At 38.4% G+C, this 22,076-nt stretch overlaps 1 pseudogene; it reads right to left on the minus strand.

Annotated features, from left to right (window-relative positions):
• Positions 1–9,262: 9,262 nt before the first annotated feature.
• LOC130735484 (kunitz-type trypsin inhibitor-like 2 protein) lies at positions 9,263–10,094 on the minus strand (annotated as a pseudogene).
• Positions 10,095–22,076: the final 11,982 nt, after the last annotated feature.

A 22,076-nucleotide genomic window follows, 5' to 3' on the forward strand; every position in this document is an offset into this window, starting at 1 on the left:
ACTTATTTTATTGTGTTTTATCTCTTCCACTAAGCAGCCAGTTCTTGGGTATGATATCCTCCTCCTCCAATGGCTTCTTCTTCTCCGTCACGTCCTCCTCTCTGGTGACTGCTTCTTCTCCGTCGCGTCCCTCCTTTCCAGCGACTTCTTCTCCACTGCGTCCCTCCCCTCCAGTGACCTCTTCTTCTCCACCGTATCCCTACCCTCCAGCGACCTCTTCTCCGTGGCAAAGTCCATCAGCTCTTACAAGTATCCCGTCGGGCGTCGGCGACACCTTCTCCCAGATCTTCACCCCCTCAAAGAGGATGAGAACAAAGCCCCAAGCCAGAAGAAGATGCAATAGTTAAGGGCGATGATAAAAACAGTCACCATCTCCCTTCTCCATCGCACTCTGATTCTAGTACTGCAAGAAGAAGATGCAATAGTTAAGGGCGATGGTAAAAAACGTCTCCTTTAATTTTCCCTTCCCGAGTGGATATTGTACCCGTTGTCATGCTTGAAGGTGATTTGATGGTGGACGAGAGCTTATGGCGAGGCGTTTGGGGTTATTCGAAATTTCGAATCGAAAGTGCCATGGTCTAGTCGGTGGGAGGTTCTTACTGATTTTGGTTGCTGCTTCCAAGAGTTTTTGTGTCAATGTGTTGGATGTAGAGTAGGGTCAAAGAATTGAAAACTTTAGAGAGCTTCAGAGAAGAAGAAGAAGATGATGATAAAACTGGATTGCTCAATTGTATTCAATCAATCATCATAATACACTGAGTTTCTTATTTATACTATACTTAGTGTCTAACAAACTATGATTAAACTCTAACAAACTTGCCAGCTGTATGCCAGCTAAGATAACAGCTAAGATAACTGACTAACAAACTAGAAACTAACTAACTAATTATTACAGAACAGTCCTTGTAGTTTCTACTTTATTCCAGTTCAAGTCCTTGATCTTTTACACCCTCCCTCAAGCCGAAGAGTGAAAGATGTTGACCATGCCAAGTTTAGCAACAAACCCTTGGAAAACCCGTGGCTGAAGAGCCTTTGTGAAAATATCAGCCACCTGAAGAGCAGTAGGGATGGGCAAAAGCTTAAGCACTCCAGCTTGCAATTTCTCTCTCACAACATGACAATCAATTTCCAGATGTTTTGTTCTCTCATGAAAAACAGGATTAGCAGCGATGTATAATGCACTTTGATTGTCACAAAATAATACTGGAGTTTTGGCACAAGTAATCTGTAAATCTCTGAGAAGATATAATAACCATTGCAGCTCACATGTAGCATAAGCCAAAGCTCGATATTCTGCTTCACTAGAGGACCTGGAAACTGTTGTTTGTTTCTTTGCCTTCCAGGATATCAGAGAACCTCCTAAGTAGAAGCAATAGCCTGATGTGGACCTGCGAGAATCTGAACAACCTGCCCAGTCAGCATCTGAGTAACCCTGAATAGTGACAGGTGTGTTTCTAGGAAAGAAAAGTCCTAAACCAGGAGCAGCCATGAGAAACTTCAATACTCTTAATGCAGCCTTATAGTGAATATCCATGGGATTGCTCATATACTGACTCAATTGTTGAGTAGCATAGGATATATCCGGTCTACTGCTAGTAAGATATAGCAATCTTCCTACAAGTCTTCTATAAGTTGCTGCATCTTCACAGGGTGTACCTTGATCAGAAACTAATTTAGAAGCAAGATCCAGAGGAGTGGTAACAGGTTTGCTACCCAAAGTTCCTGATTCTTGTAGTAAGTCCAGACAATATTTTCTTTGACAAAGTGAGATTCCCTGTGTGGAATGAGCTACCTCCAATCCAAGAAAATACTTTAAGATGCCTAGATCCTTGATCCCAAAAGCTTCTTGTAAAGAGTCTTTTACTAATTGAAATTCTGCTGGCCAATTTCCAAAGAGAATCACATCATCAACATAAACAAGTAATCCAGTGAAGTGAGCATCTTGGAATTTGACAAACAATGAATGATCTGAATCTGTTTGATGATAACCAAGACTCCTGAGATGCATAGACAGTTTCTCATACCATTTTCTGCTGGCTTGTTTAAGCCCATATAAGGACTTCTGCAACTTGCACACCTGATCAAACTTGGATGAATTAACTCCTGCTGGAATACTCATGTACACATCTTCATCAAGAGTACCATGTAAGAAGGCATTGTCTACATCCAACTGATGCAAACTCCAGTTCTTTGCTGCAGCTAATGCCAGAACCATCCTCACTGTAGTTAACTTTGCAACTGGAGAGAAAGTATCAAAATAATCAAGGCCTTCTATCTGATTATATCCTTTGGCAACAAGTCTTGCCTTGTATCGAGCAAGGGTCCCATCAGCATTTCTGTTGATTCTAAAAACCCACTTGCTTCCTATAGGTTTCACTCCTTCTGGTAAGTCTACTAATTTCCAAGTACCATTCTTTTCTAGAGCTGCTATTTCTGCTTGCATTGCCTCTTGCCAGTAAGAATACTTACTAGCTTCTGCAAAGGTTGTTGGTTCTTGATCTGCAGTAATGTTGAACACATATGCACTATGAGCTGCAGACAATTTATTATGTGAATAATGATGTGCTATGCTATGAGCTGTACTGCTTCTGCTAGGAAGAGAATCAAATTTGAAATGTTGCATGTATGCTGGTCTTTTGATAGCTCTTGTAGACTTCCTAAGAGTAGATTCATCTGTAGCTGGTTGATCATGTAAAGCTCCATCCAATTCTTCAGTAGAGTTCATCTCTTCAGAAGAAAGAACCTCTTCAGGAGAATGGTGATTACAAGAACCCAACTCTGCTGATTCAGAACCACTAAGAGAACCTTTTGTCACACAATCTGCCCCTTGTGATTCTGTCCTGATGTCTGTATCTGAGAATTTACCTTGTGACTCCACATCTAGGCATGTCCAACTGGAAGATTTGTCACTCTTGTAAGGTAAGATATGATCATGAAAGATCACATCTCTGGAAACAAAAATATCATGCGAAACCAGATCCATTAATGCAAAACCTTTCATTCCTTGCTTGAACCCCAAGAAAATGCACTTTCTTGCCCTTGGTTCTAACTTAGATCTGTTGAAGGTTGTAGTGCTAGCAAAACATAAAGAACCAAAAACCTTAAGCACTTCTAAGTCAGCTTTCTGTCCAAAAAGTATCTAATGAGGAGATTTATCCCTCAATACCCTGCTAGGAATTCTATTCATAAGATAAACAGCATGAAGAACAGCATAGGACCACATCTTTTTAGGCAAATTTGACTGGAAAAGTAGTGCCCTAGCTATGTTAAGTATGTGTTGATGTTTTCTTTCTACCCTCCCATTCTGCTGAGGTGTATAAACACAACTCTTTTGATGAATGATACCCTCAGTAGAATAGAAATCAGGCAGAAAAAATTCTGGCCCATTATCACTTCTTATAACCTTTACTGACTTTCCAAATTGTGTTTTGATCAAAGCCACAAAATTCTTGACCTGCTGTTGTACTTCCCCTTTATTCTTAAGTAAAACAGTCCATACAAAACGACTATGATCATCCAAAACAGTCAAGAAATACTTGTGATGATGTACAGAAGGTATAGAAATAGGACCCCAAATATCCATATGCACAAGATCAAAGCATGCTTTAGCATTATTGAAACTAGCTGTAAACATTTTCTTCTTTTGTTTTGCCAAATGGCAAATATCACATACAAGCATTTTGCTTACATCAATAGAAGGATTAGTTTCATGCAATACATGAATCCTATCCTGAGACAAGTGGCCTAACCTAAAATGCCATAATGCACTAGGAGGTACAATCTGTCCTGTGCAATTTATTTCAGTAGGTAAAACTAGTTCAGTAGGTAAATTCTTAATAGTGAAATAAGTACTAGAAGGTTCAGTGACTTCTAGATGATATAGCTCGTCCTCCTTGAGGCTACCCAAACCAATCCTCTTCTTGGTTTGCATTTCCTGAACAAAACAGGTAAATTCACCAAAAATTACTTCAAAATTGTTCCCTTTGGCTAACTTGTGAACAGACAGCAAATTATATGTAAATTCTGGCACAAATAACACTCTTGGCAACAAAATCAGATTAGTGATTTGTACTGTGCCTACATAAGCAGTCTGTATAGATATACCATTAGGGAGCTTGACAGTTATAGGTTTTGTCTTGTTAAGTGTAGCAAAACACATTTTATCAAAACAAATGTGATCACTAGCTTCTGAATCAATGATCCAGTCCTTACTATCATATCTTTGTGAACAAGTTAAGGCTAGATGCTTACCAATCTTAGCAGTATCTGCCTAACAAACTCTGGACTTTACCACATGATTCACAGAAACACTTCCTTGATCTGCAATTTTCTGAGATATTCCAGCTTGTTGAATCATTGTCATAATTCTTTTGTACTGATCAGGTGTGAACAAATCTTCACTGTCCTTGTGTGGAATTAAACCTTCATCTGCATCATCTGCAGAATCATAACCTCCAGAAACATTGTTAGCATGACTCACACTATTTGAACCATATTTAAGCTTGAAAGAGGTAGGATAACCATGAAGTCGATAGCAGACTTCTACTGTGTGTCCTGGCTTCTTGCAATGAGTACATAATTTCCCTGTATTCTTGTAACTAGAACTGGTAGCTTTTCCTCTTCCATAAGGCTTCTTCCCTTCCACTGCATTGACTAGAACCTTTGATTCTTCATTCTCTTCAACATCAAATTGTCTTTCATGTTGTATAGCTAAGGAAACCACTTTTGCTATTGGAGGCAATGGATTTGACATCAAAATTTGTGACTTCACAACACTAAAATTTTCATTTAGACCTAGAAGAAATCTTATAGCATTATCTTGTTCTCGGAACAATTTGACTTGTTCTATGGCCTCACACCTACAAGGCACTGCACACCTGCACTGTGGAACAGGCCTATAATTCTCCAACCCTTCCCAAAGAGTTTTGATTTCAGTGTAATAATCATTCACTGAAAGAGTGTTCTGCTTCAAAGTGCTTATCTCATTTTGTAACTCAGCAATTCGAACCAAATCTCCTTGAGAGAATCTATCACGCAAATCTTTCCAAGCATCGCATGCATTTTCCACAAAAACTATGCTATTAGAAATTGAGGATGTTACCGAATTAAGAATCCAAGAGTGGATTAGGCTGTTGCAGCGTTCCCACGCTTCATAGTTTGCATCGCCAGGTACTGCGACTGGAATTTCGCCATTGATGAACTTGAACTTGTTCTTCGCTACTAGGGCTCGCTTCATCGACCTCGCCCAAGTGTTGTAATTCTTGCCACTGAGAGGTGTTGTTACCATTGTTGCAGAGGGATTTTCACCGGAATGGATGTAGTACGGTGAAATCGGATTTTGTGCTGGCTCCAAGACCACATGCTGTTGTGGATTGCCATTGTTGTTGTTAGCTTGACCTTGACGGACCATGGTTGCGGAAGCTGGTGATGGCAGAGCCCTGGTTAGGGCTCTGATACCATCAAAGAATTGAAAACTTCAGAGAGCTTCAGAGAAGAAGAAGAAGATGATGATAAAACTGGATTGCTCAATTGTATTCAATCAATCATCATAATACACTGAGTTTCTTATTTATACTATGCTTGTCTAACAAACTATGATTAGACTCTAACAAACTTGCCAGATGTATGCCAGCTAAGATAACAACTAAGATAACTGACTAACAAACTAGAAACTAACTAACTAATTATTACAGAACAGTCCTTGTAGTTTCTACTTTATTCCAGTTCAAGTCCTTGATCTTTTACATAGGGATCCCAAGAGGCTACATGTTGGTGTGGAGTCAGCAATTACAAGGAAAGGCTTGGTTAATATCGATAAATTTAGGGAATTAGATTTTTTTGTTGAATCTCTGTACGTATCTGGGGTTTTTGTTGCTTGATGACAGAGGAGATAATAACATACATTTTAAAAAATGTGATATTCAGCTTATGTATTTTTGACAAACAGTTTTTAACTTTAATTTTAAGCTCTTGCTTTAAACTTTTCCTTTTAAGTAACTTTTAAGCTACAAAAAAGCTGAGCCAAACATTACCTTAGACTCATGCATAACCAAAGTTTTCTCCCTAGCATGCGTAGCCTCCAAAACTTCAAGCATCCTTTAATTTATTTATTGGTGGCGCATGCACATTATGTAATCATGAGAAGGGTTGTTCTCAAGACATTATCCGTGTTCAGAAAATTGGATTTTTGCTGTAAAAAAAGTGGTGTGGAATGAGTAGCGTGTGGAAATATTCTCTTCACAACCATTTCACATTATGAAAAGGAAAAAGTTTTGTTCACATTTCATTTTTAAGTGAAAAAATTTGGTCTATGATTGCTTACAACTTTGTGTATAGTCATGAATCTATTGGCCATAGGATGCAGGTCTAGGTTTGTTGATTCTCTTTCTGCTTTCATGTATATATTGACTATAAATGATGATGATTCTTGGGACAATTGAGAAGTTGGTGTGAATCTTTATTGTGAATCTAGTTAGTGCGTCTTGCATCATATATATTGACTATATATGATGATGTATACATTAGTCATGTTTTTATAAGGCAAAAGATCGTGCTTAGAATCATCACAAGAGGTACTAAAGCCAAATACAATTAAGATAGTTAAGGAAGATGCAAGTTAAGCCACAATGGATGCATTGGATTTTATTAGACTAGGTATGCACTAATACTATGAACTTTCTACCTTATCCATTAGGAAATATGGTTTGTTGAAGTAAATATCATGCAACTCTTCTTCTCTAATTATAAGACCCTCTAGAAACATATTTGGTGTCCTTTTATATAAAATCCTTACTAGATTTTAAAAATATTTATTAATCTTCTGTATGACCTTCTATTTATTATACTTTTGTAATTCTAAAATTTGGTTTACTACAAATAATTAATGTTTTTCAAACTACTCAATACATTAATTAAGAGTACACGTGGAAGATTGTATAGACTTTTTTAAAACGAATACATTAATTAAGCTCATTACATGTTTCTTAACAAGTGTAATTATCTGAAGACTTTATAAGAATTATTGACAAAGTAATATATAAAGTAAATAAGAACCATGGTTATCAAAATCGGACCGGACGATTCGACCAGAAAAGCCGGGAACCGAACCCTAGGCCGGTCGGAAATAACCCAAAAATTGTGGGGTGAGAAAACCTAAGACGAACCGGGAAACCGATCCAGAACCGAGTGAACCGGAGAAAATCGGTTGATTACGCGGTTTTGAGCGGTTCAATGTGAAAAGTTTTTCGTGGCTTTTTTAATAAACTAGGCTCGGGAAAACAAGAAATAAAACTCAGGAAAAATGAACTCAGCCCAGGAGAGTAAACATCATATTCCAAAAAAGGGCAAAACCTCAAATCCTTAAATCCTGATTTTAAGGTTGGAAAGATTTAATAAACTATTTTCTCATTTCCTGAAAATATCAAAATCATAAAATTGAAACAAACAGGTTCCTGTACGCTTTCATTCTCTTCCTCTTGAACTACAGTACCCCAAACCCTAGTCTTCCAACCTCTTTACCTTTGATCCACCGCTGCCACCCATCGCGCAACCACCTCCTCACGTCGCTCGTCACCAGAGTCCTTCGCGCCGCCGTTGTTGCAATTCGTTGTCTTGGCTCGATCTTCCTTTTACTGCGGCTTTTGTTCTGGACTTAGGTATATTGTCTTGGCTACTACTGGCATCATGGATAACGCGTGGCGATGGGACTTTTCTTGGCGGAGGCCACTTAGAGCGTGGGAACAGAATTGGGTTGAGGAGGAATTTTACTGCTGCTAAATAATCTTCAGCTGAGCCAAGGCTCGCCGGACAAATGGGTTTGGAAGGATGATTGCAATGGATTTTCTGTCAAATCAGCTTACTTAATTACTTCGGGGCTTCGTAACTTTATCCCAAAGTTGGCATTTAATTCTCTTTGGCAGGCTTTTTCTCCATCCTCTGTTAAAGCTTTTATGTGGCACTTGTGTTGGGGGAGAATTCAATCGAAGCAGAACTTGGCCCGTAGAGGAGTTATGTTACCTGTCATGAATCTAAATTGCTCCTTCTGTAATGATTATGTGGATCTGTTGAGCATCTCATGCTCTCTTGCAGGAAGGTCTCTCTTATTTGGTACTTATGCTTTAAATGGCTTGGTTTTAGCACTGTACTACCAAATGATATTCAGCTGCATTTACTGCAATTTGTCCATGGGAATTGGAGTCGTAAACAGCGTCGGGTTTGGTGGGCTGTTTGTGGTGCTGTTGTGTGGTCAGTGTGGGGATTTAGAAATCGATTAATTTTCTCTTATGAACCTCCGGATTGGGACAATCTCCTAAGCTCAATCCAATGGAAGGCCTGGCTTTGGGTTTCTTCAAATTTGAAGGAATTTCGCTGCTCACTATCAGAATGGATTCTGGATCCTTGTGCATGTATTATCCAAATTTGATTATGTTGGTTCTCTTTGGTTTTGTTGCAGGCCGTGTGTTTTTGTTGCAGATTCTGTGTTGTGCTTATGTCTAAGTGAAGGTTTTGTTTCAATATCTATATGGGCACTAGTTTGGTTCATGGTCAGAATTCATTGCTGGCGAGTAGGAGTTTACTTGTCGGTCTGATAAACATTGTCTACATACTGGAAGACATGGCAAGTGTCTTTGAGGGTGGGTTGTTTTTTAGTTTTCTTGTAAACTTCCTTGAGAATTCCCCTTGACTTTATATACGTGGTACTCTTTTTCCTTCTAGGTTTTCCCAAGGGGGTTTTATCCTAGTAAGGTTTTAATGAGGCCATCTCTATAAAGTCTTTTTTCAAGGAGGTAGGGGGTGGGTAGATATGTCTTTGGTAGGATTTGTGTTTCTTGTATTTGTTCTAGTCTCTCCTCTTTTCCTCTCTTCTTTGTATTGGGTTGAAGTACCCCTTGTACTTCTATTCAATATAATTCATTGCCTATAAAAAAAACTATTGGCATCATGGATCCTAAAGAGGCTAGGAGAAGGGATGTTGGTGGTAAAGGGTGTGTTTCTTCTATTTTTGAGATTGATTTCAGCTTTTGAGTTTCATTGTTTGTAATAGACCTTGTTCTAGACCATGTTCATGGATATCGGAATTTTTCGGATAGGTGGGGTTACCTAAGGCTTGTTTTGTACAAATAATTTATTATATATTTATTTTAAAATAATAATAACCGGCTTGACTACGATTTGACTACGATTGAACCAATATACTGTGAACCAATACCCTCACCGATTTAATCACCATACCGATTTTAATAACCTTGATATAACCATAGCATGAAAAACAAACACATCATTTTATTAATTTGCACAGCATATTAGAGGAAAAGTATGATATGTAGGTCATACTACTAGTTATTAAACAACTTATAAGCGCGAGCGTCCATGGAGATATTATTTTCCAATTAAACTATGGACTTAATTCCATTGATACCAGCATCATCATTATCAACAACACGAGCAAACACAACTCCATAGGCACGATTATCTTCTTCAGCCAGCAGGGTAAGACGCCTTCCATACTTATCTTCATCACGCCTTCCAATATTGACAGAATGACCAGGTGATGAGCCAGAGTCGGTGGGAGTGAACACAAGCTTGTATCCATAATCGCCATATTTCTGAATGTCAAACAAACCATTCACGATTTGTTTTCCTGGATGATCTTTAGCACCACCAATACCCACCCATTTTTCAGGAAAATCATCAGAAACCACCACCCACTCGGCGGATTCGGCACAGTAACCGCATATATATTCTCAAATGAAATCTTTAGTGGCACGCCTTCTTGGATGATACCAATTTTGATGAAGTGTTGGAATTTTACTCCGTTGCCATTCTCAACCTCCATTTTATGTTGTAGCACGGTAACCGGGCATGTTTGGTTCCCGGTTTCTCCAGGACTTACTCCTCCACCTCCCGCGCCACGAACAACTGGCAAGATGTAGTATTTGCCATCAGGGAGAAGCGGGTTTCCTTCTATATCCTTCACTAGATCAGGAACTTGTGAGAAGGCTAATGGAATTATGTAAGGGGTGAAGGCAAAGAGAAGGACAGAGAGGGTGAGTAATATTGCAGGCTTCATGCTTTTCTATGTATATTTCTTTTGCTTCTTCTAACCTCTATTTATACGCTTAATTGGTTGCTAATTAAGTGAACAGATATGTTCAGATGTGTACGTCCAGGTTTATATTTTTTATACATTAATGATTCATGAATTGAACCATTATAATTAAATTGTACGTGCTATACACATGCGATACAATACCAACTTTGGTCGCGATTTCAAATTGCCACAAAAACGAGGTTTATGATCATTTAGTTAATTTTTCACGCTCTAAATATCTAAACTGCAACAAAATCAAGTAACTGACTCATAAAGTAGTTTGCTTATAAAAAACTTATTTATATATGTAAATCGTAAAACATATATAAACAGTTCCGATAGGTAGAGTCTGGTGGGAGTAAACATATTTTGAGTTTGTTTGTTGGTTTTAATCCGTCACAAAAATTTCAATTATAAAAAAAAGGCTAAATGCATCTCAGGCGATTTGATTGGTGGTTTCAAACTATCTCAAATGCGTATGAGCAGTATGTATACACTATTTCAAGTACAACTAATATTTTTTAATACAAAACCATACCACGAGAAGCGGTCATGTGTAAATTTTTTACAAGACTCGTCAATATTTCATTGTTTTTTTTTAGTTATAATAGGAAGACAATATTTCACTACTTAATAGGGTTGGCAATGGCCCCGTGGGTGCGGATTTAGCCATTTCCACACCTAAACCCAAACTTAACACTCAAACTCAAATCCAAACCCAAAACCGAATTCAATATGGGTGCAAAAGTTAAACCCCAACCCAAACCCCTGGGTTTCGGGTTACCCGAACCCAAACCCAAAACCCAATGTGAGTACCGAACTGACAAAAAATCAAAAATATCAACCCGGAAACAACATGTACATAAGAGAACAACATGAACATAAGCTGATTAAACTTCATTATCATTCCATACAAAGGAATAATATAGTTCATGAATATAAGCCTACTTAGTAACTTAAAAAAAAACCTCTACTTAATAGCTTTAATAATATATATATAAGAGTTGGTAATTACATGCATAAAACTTCGGGTTTGGGTTTGGGTTTGGGTGCGAGTTTAATCAATCCCACACCCAAACCCAAACATGTTTTAAAATTTGGGTGAAACCCAAACCCGAACCCAAACCCAAAGAAATCGGGTTTCGCCCACAATTTCGGATCGGGTTCGGGCTGGGCCCCGCGGGTTTGGGTTTTCCTTCCATCTCTACTACTTAATTAGTTTATCTCTTTTTTTTATCATAAAAGATGGTTTATTTCAAGTTCAAATTCAAATATAAAGTACTAAAAAATTTATCCAACATTGTCATGTAGCGTGTACATGCTATGAAAATAATGACGCAGAGGGTAGAAAATAACAAAGTTGGTATATGTACTAATGTACATGTACGTGGAATATTTAATTCTCAGTTATTTGTTCCAAGTTGTAACATATGTAGGAGGGATAGCCGCCCATATGTGCTGCCGTGTAGTCTTTAGTTTCATGGATGAAGAATTGTTAACTCCATTCCATTGAAAGTGAATTCCTGAACCATATCAGTCACAGGTACGTACGTACGTGCAATACTACCAGAGTATAGCACGCGCGACTTGGTCGTTATTTGCTTCTATATAAGTGACGTGGAATGAGACTTGTGCAAGATGTTGATTTTGGGTTGCAGTAACATTTTTGCTTATTGTTTTTCACAGAAAATGATTTTAATATTGAATTAATAATGGATCGAGATACAAATTTTCACAATAAAGGACAACAAACCGAATTAAAAGATGCAATCCTAAAGAGTCCCGGCCGGCCCAACACTAAATGAGGTCTAAAACGAACTTTAAAGTGAGGTTTTTTCATCTAAAAAATATATATTTTTTAAATTGGGGCCTATTTTCCTTATTAATTTTAATTTTGGGGCTTTTTTATTTGGTAAAAACAAATTAGATGTCTTTTTTACTTAGTAATTTTTTTATTTTTTAGGCTTAAAGCCCTTGCTTGGGTAGCTTTACCCTAACCAAAGATAACAAGCACCTTAAGGGTAACCATACTTATTGGGATGAGAATGATCGAGATGACTCACACACCGCTTAATGGTATGAAACTCATATTCCAAATCAGACTCAACCGTTTACCATTCAACCACATCCAATAAGCTTTTGTGAAAACACAATCAATGGGCTAAGACTCGTGCATAACCAAAGTTTTTTTCCATAGCAGGTGTAACGTTTGAAACATCTGGAATTCTTTGTTCATTGGTGGTCCACATTTTGTAATTCTGAGAAAGGTTGAAGTTAAGACATTATATATCCTTGTTTAGAAAATGGCTTATTAGCACTTTAGGTTCCCAAGGTTTCTGAAGTGTGTAAATGGGGTCCCTTAACTTTTAAAAATAGCATTTCGCTACCCTCACGTTAGGCTCCGTCAACAATTTTGGTCCCTCGCCAAACATCCTCTTCTTCATCATTTTCTCCATCCTCTTTCTCTCTCTCTCTCTCTCTCTCTCTCTCAAAGCCCTAACCCCAACCTCTCACTCTCCCATCAAGGGAAAGAGATCAAGTGAGAGAGTCTGATTGATGATGGTGCCACCGGTGAGTGAGGTGTGGCGAGGCTCCAGATCGAGGCAAACAACGATGTTGGAGATTTCAGATCCAGGCAAACGGCAGCGAGTCCTGGGGCTTGCGACAATGAGGGTGGATGAAAGCCTAGGGTTTGCGTGTGATGGTGGTGCGAATGGAGAGGGGAAGTAGTGCTTGACTTGAGATTGAGAAGGGAAAGTGGTTGTGGTGACGTTTAGGGAAAGGAAGAGTGGCGGCAATGATGTTTGGGGGTTGAGTTTCGAAGGTTAGTGGTGATGGCGATTTGGGGGGTTTGAAGCTCATGAAGAGGATTGGAGGAGAGGACGACGACCTAAGGTGGTTGGGTGGTGGTGGTGTGACGGATCCGCAGAAGAGAAAGTTGTGATGATAACGCAAGGTCAGGAAGGAATTGATAGAATGAGGGATGGGTTTGAAGATTTGGGTTCTTCTGTCTTTCATCGTAAATTTGCTGGGTTTGAAGATTCTTCGTTATTACAATCTGGGGTTTTCAGGTTGAATATTCTTGAATTCTAACCTGTACTATTTGATGAAAGTGATTTTGATGAAAAAATGGTTTACTCCACTAAGTATCATCAAATCTCTTTCAAGACTCAATCGTAGTATAGTATCGGGTTTTGTCGTCTCCACAATTAGACATTATATGAGCGGTTCAAAGATGATAATTATTCAAATGAGAAAAACAATAAAGATAACATGAAAAGAACATGATAGATGTAAAAGAAGAAAGCATACCTAGGAAGATAGATGTAACATTCAAGATGCTGATAAGAGCTATTCACCCACTAGTTCCTTAGCGAGGTAAACCTACCCGTTGAAATCCTAGCCTTAAAGGAGCATTATATACTAAACCTACTCGATGAGACATACCCAAAGCTTTGTTCCTATCCCAAGAAGTTCATACTCAAGTGGATGAAATCTAAGACTGTCACTCATAAGATCCCTTTGGCTCCTAACTAGAAAATCATATCTTAGCGGTGAGTATCCCACTATCACTCGGTTCAGACTTCATTGCCAACTCATGATATTATTACCTAAGGGTTAATGTCTCTCATTGTCACCTAGAAAACCTCAACCCTACCCAAATACAAACATTTCCTCGGATGACTAATCCAAAGGGTGGTTCCTCTCATTTACAAAACTCACATCAACTTTCCAATTGTCATGTGAGCCATGGAAATCATCAAAAGGGCAATTGATACATGAAGCACAAAGAGAATTAACAAACCTAAGACATAAGTGTCTCTCCCCTTTCTATGAACTACACATACAACAATCCATATCAATCTTCCAATATGTTTATGAATCATTGAGAGGAAATCCATAATTATAATTGTATAAAAGTATAATGAACAAGAGTGAATCAAATTACATCACAAAAACAGAAACAACCTACATAGAAAGAAAGAGAGGAAAGACGAAGTCCAAGGTAGATTGGAGACATAGCCTTCCGGAGGAGCTGTCACCTTCCTCCATGGAGCTCAAGCACCCACCTCCAAGGGCTCAACCTTCCTCTCCACCAAGCAGATCTTTCAGCTTTAGAGAACCTCTCACAAACTCAAAGAAACAATGCTTCAAGACTAAGGTCAGAAAACATGGGATATAAACTCAATTGACAATGTTCTCTATTAATAATAAACTAAACTAAGGTCCAGCGCTCGTACCCCAGCTTTCCAAGCGCCTATGCCCTAGTAAAAGGCAAGAAAAACATGTGAGAGAAAGATTTCCAGCGCATGTGCTCTGGATACCCACGACATATGCCCTAGGGTACTAATGGGTTTTGCACGCGTGAATAGAAGGTCAGGCGCACGTGCCCTGACTTTCCAGCACATATGCCCTGGGGTCCTGGTGAAACTTCAACTTCCTTTTTCTTCAGTTTTGTTCCTTGATCCTTTTCTTCAATGCTCCTACAATATGTATCTGGTTGAACTCTTTTTAGGGGGTTGTGTGTTTGTTAATTCGTGTAATTATTGTAATCATGTTTTTACTTTGATGATAATCTATTAATCTTCAATTAAGAAGCTTAACTTTTCTGTTCTTGTTCACTTTTCTAGGAAGGGTGATGAAGATGATGAGGGAGATGAAGAGAGAGATATTTTTCTCGTTTTAATTTTTTTAATATTTTAATTAACTTTTTTGGCAGAATTACATATTTACCCTCAGAATCGTTAGTTTTTTGATGGAAAATTGGCGAGGGACCAAAAGCGTTGACAGAGCCTAACGTGGAGATAGCGAAATGCTATTTTTAAAGTTAAGGGACGCCGTTTGGACACTTCAATAACCTGGTGGACCAAAAGTGCTAATAAGCATTAGAAAATTAGATTTTTACTTTAAAAAAAAGTTATGTGGAATGAGTGGTGTGCGAAAAATAATCTCTTCACAACCACATCACATTATAAAAGGAAAACGTTTTGTTCACATTTTATTTTAAATGAGAAAACTTGGTCTATGATTGTCTGGATAAAGAGGCAGTGAAGGGCTAATGAGTAATATTCAATCAGATTCGTGCTCTTGAAACAACTTTGTGTATGGTTCATGGATCTATTGGCTATAGGATGAAGGTCTAGGTTTGTTGATTCTCTTTGTGCATTCATGTATCTATTATCTATATGATGATTCTTAAAATTTGCATGACAATTGAGAAGTTGGTATGAATCTAGTTTATGAGAGGAACCATCCTTGGACCAATCATCTTTTTTTTTTGATATGGGAAATAATTGTATTTAAAATTAGCATAAGGGGTGCTAAAACCAATAAAAAATAAAAGATAGTTAATCAAGTTGCAAGTTAAGCCACAAGGGGTGCATTAGTGATCTTAAGAAAGGATTTTCTTTGACTAGGTTGAGGTTCTAAGTGACAGTAAGAGAAGCTCACCTTAGGTATGAATATCTTGAGTAGGAAGGAAGATCCAAACCGAGTGACTACTCGGGATACTCACCACTATGATATAATTACCTACGTATGAACTATTTGGGTTTCTTGAGTGACAGTTTGTGATTCTATCAATTAACTAGGATATGAACTTCTTGAGTAAGGAACATAGTTTGGGAATGTCTTATCGAGTAGGTTTGTCTTATAATGCTAGCTCCTTTTGAGATCACTTGGACTTAAGACATTAAAGCTACGATTTCAAAGAGTAGATTTTTTGACTAAGACATAAGTAAGTAATAACTCTTATCTGCATCTTAAATGCTTATTTCACCTTATAAGAGTATATTGGTTGATAAAAAGTTGTAAATCAATTGAACTCATTTTTCAAAGATGTTTTCTTCTTTGTTAGCCTCTGTGAAACATCTTTTATCGTTTCTTTATTTTTTCTTTATTTAAATATAAATATCACTTTTGAACAATTCAAAAAACGTCCAGCTAGTGAGATTACTATGTAGCACATAATCCTTATGGATCGATATCTTTCATTACTTCGAAAAACTTTTTACACTTGCAGATGAACTACTAGTAGACATTGTACGTAGACAACTACTTATCCTAACTCGAAATAACTAATGTTATGAATAATTTGGTAGTTCGAATGACTTTGCGTACAAAGGAATATGGGTTGCAACTATTGTGGACACTTGGATAGAGTTAGGCCCGCTGGGAAAGTTTGGGTCTTGGTTGGTATAGTTGTTGTCAACGTTCTCCATGATAATAAAACTCTCGAGATTTTTAGAATAATTTGAAGGAAAACGCTTAGCACAATTGAATTGGAACAATAGCATTTAGCAATAGATTGAGTTATGAATTAGATTTACTGTCCTCGAGAGTTTTATCCGAGTGTTATCCTGAACACTCCTTAAGGATTAAACAGTTTCTTTCATTAAAAATCAGGATATGAGAATTGGGGAGAATCACAAAAAATTATTCCACTCGAGAAACAATTTTTTGTCTTAATAAGGTTAGTATCGACCACGGTCAATCCTGACACTGTAATAGTATTGTTGACTTATATGATCGACGCTAATAATTACAATTTAATGTCAACCATCCCAACTAGTGTGTAGCGTCGTCTTAGAGTCAGCTAAACCGATGTTAACTTCTTGCATCGACTGCATGGTCAACATTATACGTTAGCTTCGAGTTGTTTACCTGCTGCCCCGACGTCAATGCCAAATCATTGATAGCATTGGCATTTTGCTCGTTAGCGTCACCCAGTGATTATTGAAAAGTTTATTGACGTAGTTCTTCCATATTTGTCTAATATACCTTAATAATAATCAAAACTCTTGCTCTCACTTTTTTCAAATCTTTTTGATTTTTCTTTCTATTTTCTTTCAAGCTTGAAATTTTCCATTCTGCATTTTTTTAGGCAAGTTTATTGTGTGTTTCTGTATAATAACTGAAATATTATTATTCATTACAATATATCTCATTTAAACCAACTAATAAATAAAAACAATTGATTAATCATTAATTCCACGTTCACCTGGAAAGAGAAACCAATAAAAGAAGATATTGATCATGAGTGTTATTTTTTCAAAATTTCTCTTATGGGATGATTAAAAAAAATGTGTTAGAAATAATAATATAAAATTATTCATATGATTCGTGTCAACAATTTTATCTTTTAAGACAATTTCTGTCGTTCAAAAGAAAAAGTTACATTCACAAGAAGAACTATTATTACAAGATGTAGAATCTGCCTCCAGGGAAAATGGGGTTTCCATTTGAGTCCTTTACTTGTTCAACATCTTGTGAGAAGGCTAATGGAAGGTTAGTCGTCAAGGCAATGAGGAGGAAACAAAGAGCAAGTGGTGTTGTAGGCTTCATGGTTCTGTCTATTTGTTTAGGGGCTCATAACCTCTATTTATAGTGTTTGTTGTGAGGTGGATTTACATAAGAAATCAATGATGCTATAACCTATAAGACTAATCAACATGTAGAGTTCGCATTTTCTAGTTAACCAATTACACCGCGGGTGTAACGGTCAGTGCAAAAAGCAGTAAGGGCTGGTCAATGAACTTTTTCCATTCACAAGAGTTGAAAATTAAGTCTTAATCTCTTACTTAATGAACAAAGTGTTGAACTACCATATGACGACCCAATTGATATAAAACAATATTGTTATATAAGCTTTCAAGTGTAAATGGGATAGTAAAAAAAATAGTTGTAAATTAGTGTGGATATCATAAAAAGAATAATGATGTAGCATATATGCAGAGCATAGGGTAGAGAATAATAACAAAGTTGGTGTGCAAAATTGAATTCTCAGTTATTTGATCCAAGTTGTAAATAGGAGGGAGCCGCCCAAGTGGTTGCTAATTTATTGAAAATTTGCTGCCGTGTAGTTTTTAAATTCATGATGGAAGGTTAATTTGTTAACTCCATTGAAAATGAAGTGAAGCATATCTTAATTAGAATAGACACACAGGTGAACAAGCTACCAGATAAGGGAATATGACTTAATTGGTCTCTATTTGCTGCTATAAGTTAAGGCAGGACCTAATTTTATCTTTTTCAGATTTGTCTTCAGACTTCAGCTACTTTCCTGGCCATTGGCAGCTTCTTCTTAAATTATTCTTGATTTGTAATAATTAATGTCAATCTTTTATTTCTCTAAGATATTCTCTTCTAAACAATGTTAAAAAACATCACAAACATATATCTTTCTGCACAATTGAAGAGATGATCTGTTCCGGTCAAGAACATAGAATCAAGGCATGGTGCCTAGAGTATGTGGAGTGTGATCGGAAATCTTAGAGGGATGAACTCCTAACTGTCTAGAGAGAGAAAATACAACTGAATTTCAATGTGGTTATTGCCAAATAAGCTAAGAGTCCCTTACAATTTGTACTCCCCCTCTATTTATAGGAGCTGAGTTGGGCCTATACGCCTTTAATCTGCCTAGATGGGCCAGTTGGGCCTCGGGGTGCGAGGCCCAAAAGACCTGGGTCTGTCTCGTGCTTAAGTGTGAGCATCCTGGGCGAGGGACCATGGGGTCTCGCCCAGTCCACAAGTACACAAGACACCGAGCTCGAAGCATGAGAGCTGAGTGTGTCTTTAAACAGGAAAATCCACGGCGAAGACCATAAAAGGCTAAACAATGCCAAAACTTAACAGAATGAAAAAGTAATGGCCAACATGGCCGAGAGAGTAAAGTCAAAAATCTAAGTAAAAAATCTACGTATTTTAAACTTTTCGATGCACCATTCCTTCTTCAAGCAAATTGAGTCCACAAGCAATCTCCCGGCGATGGCATTCGACCCGCTCGCCTCGCCAGCCCTGCGCACGTGCCTTGAATCATGATATCTCACCAAGTGTCATGCGTTCGCCACGCGTTGTGCCCTGAAGTGATGCCTAAGTCAGCAAATCTACTGAATCTCAACTGTCACTTTTGAAATGTCTTTTCAAATCTCAACGAACCCTGTCAACCCAAATTTGGACCGATAACCTTCCTTTACTGTACCTTCCTTTTAATGCGTTGCGTCTAATTCTGACATTTTTGAATTCGAACCAATCAGCATCAACGGTTACAACTTTTTCGCCTGACACGTTGCCTTCACTTTCTATCCTTTCATCCTTTAAATTCTCTTCCCCACATTTCCCCTCTTTCCTTGTTAACTATCTCCCCTCTCGCTCCTGATTCTTGTGCCGGCCTCCCTTACTAATCCTGTGAATCTCTTGCTCCGCTTCCTCCTCTTCCTTCCACAATCCCTCCTCTGGTTAGTTCTTTTCTCTTCTCCTTCTTATTTTTGATGTTCTCCGCAGGGGCTCTATCCTCTCTCGAGGAAATCAAGGCTCACCGCTTGGCAACCTTCGCCACTCTCCCCCTTATCACGGAGGCACCCAACCATGAAATCCTTGACCAATCATCTGAACTGTCAACCAGCGAATCTGTCTCTAACCTTGCCTATCAAGTCGGTGGGTTTTGCTACTCCTCCTTGCTTAATGACCTCCTTTGCACCACCGGCTGCCAAGAACAAGACCGTCCCTGGCAGCACCGAGAGTTCAACGATCTCAGATACTCTCACTTTTTCTTTATCCATGAATACCTATTCCTTGATCTGAACATAAAACTTCCCTTCTCCCCTTTCCTCACCCTCATGTTGCGTAGCATCAATGTTTCCCCTTGCCAACTTCACCCCTGTTCCTGGGCCTACCTACGATGTTTCGAGATTCTTTGCCACAGTGTTGATGTAGCGCCTTCTCCTGCCCCTTTTTTCCCTCCTTTTTGAGGTGGATCTTCAAAGATCTCAAGGTTGGTTCGTCTTGGCCCCTAGGCCCGGTCGAGAACGATTCACTCCTTACGGGGTGGGCTCAGAATCTTATCTCGCTCGAAGATACTTCCGGATCGTTATCCACCCTGCCTACCCCTCGTTATTCACGGAGAAGCCTTTTCCCTCTTTACTGGACCTCATCCCCTCGATCTTTAAATGGCCCCCATACCCTGTCTTCTTCCCCCAGAGACAGTATTGTCCTGAAAACCTTACTTAAACTCCCGCTCCAGAATTGTGTTGACCTTTGATGACCCTAGTTTAGTAGTGTTTTTAGGGTCATTTCTTTGTTTGTTTTAAGTATTTTTGTTGAGTCTCATGTAGTGTTTCATGAATTCTCATGCATTTTTATCTTTCTTTGAGTCTTTACTTTGTTTTGGTAATTTTGTAGTTTTATAGTGACTTTTCTTGCATTTTAAGTAAGTTTAGGACTTGCATGATTTTCTTATGTTATTTGAGGGTCCTCTTTGCTAATGAGCTCTTTGAGCTTCTGGATATTTTCCTTGGCTTGTTGGTTTTGTTTTCAGATCAGAAACTGAAGGAGAAGGAAGGCCAAGAAGCATGGAATTGAAGGAGGGGTTAAAGAGGCTTGAAGAGGAGTTACAAAGAAGCTAAAAAGCCTTTCCAGCGAGCTTGGAGCGCCTAGGCGCTGGGAATTGGCGCCTAGGCGCTGGGAACCTTCCAGAGAGCATTTTTTTAGCTGGAATTGGCGCTCAGGTGCTCTGAATTGGCGCCTGAGCGCCCAGACTCTCCTGTTTTGCCTATAAATTGATTTTTAAACATTTCTCTTGGGACCTTTTGTCATTTTATCATATTTTCATAAGTTAGAAGAGAGGGTTTGAGTTCTGGATCTTGAGGAGCTTTCCCTAAGCCCTTTGTTTCAGGTTTCATCTTTATCTTCTTGTATGGATTCCATAGCCATGCTTGGCTAAAACCCCTTTTGTTTTGGGTTCTTTGTAAGACTTTGGATATTTTAGCTTTCATTCCTTTTCTATTCATGTTGTTCTGAGTAAACCCTTGAATGTCACTCCTATGCTTTATCTCTCAAGCTTGAATGCATGCTAGCTTTTTACTTTTCTATAATCATAACGATAGTTTGTTATAGAATTGGGACTTGTTGTGAGATTACCTCTTCTATACTTGCTGCTAGGAATAGAGGAAGGGTTGAGGTTTGTTGGCCTGAATTGCATGCTTAGTGCTTCTAACAAATGTTTAGGTTATCAAGGAATTGAATCTATCTTTTGATTAGAAAGGGTTTTCTTTACGAGGCATTGATAGATGACTATCTAGGCTAGAACATCAAGGAGAGACTCAGGATTAATTGAATAGGAAGGTTTGCTAAAACTGAATTTGTTGAGCAAGAACCCAAGGCAATCTCATCTCTGAATTTCAATCGCTTTATTACTTGATCACTTGTCTTTTTACAAACTCAAGAAAGAACCAATCATTAAAACTGAATTTTACTCGCTTTTCAACCTTGAACTTGAATCTTAAACTGGATTGCAATCTAATTCCCTGTGGTTCGATAATTTAAAACCGGGTAGATTCTGTACACTAGCAGAAGAACCAACAAGTTTTTGGCGCCGTTGCCGGGGAATTGTTTTGCGATTTTTGGTTTAAGTTTTTAGTTTGTGGTTTTATTTTTGTTTTGAACTTGTCAAGAATTGGTGCTACTAATCTTTCTCTGTTTAGTATCAAACTTTCAGGCTACTCTCACAAGAGACACCACCATGGGTGGCCGAATGACGGAGGAGGAGATGCAAGCCCACATTGAGGCGAGAATCCAAGAGGGGATCACCCTCCTGTTACGAGAAAAAGAAGTTGAGAATGCCAACCGGTCTCTTCGAGAACTCACTTCAGCTACCATGAGTTATGACTATCCCGGGAGCATTGTCTCTCCCGAGGGAGTGGGAAACTTTAAGTTGAGACCGACATTCATCAACTTGGTGAGCCAAAACCAATATGGTGGAGGTACTTTGGAAGATCCACATGCTCACATGGAGAGGTTCATCCAGAATTGCAGCACTTACCAGGTGAACAATGTTCCGGCGGATGCAATTCGGTTGAGCTTGTTTCCATTTTCTTTGAAGGACACCGCTGAGGAATGGCTGAATTCTCAACCTCAAGGGAGCTTCACTACTTGGGAAGACTTAGCGGAAAAGTTCACAACAAGGTTCTTCCCAAGAGCCCTTTTGAGG

The sequence above is a fragment of the Lotus japonicus genome, chromosome 2 (genome assembly GCF_012489685.1).
Source record: "Lotus japonicus ecotype B-129 chromosome 2, LjGifu_v1.2".
Lineage (NCBI taxonomy): Eukaryota > Viridiplantae > Streptophyta > Magnoliopsida > Fabales > Fabaceae > Lotus > Lotus japonicus.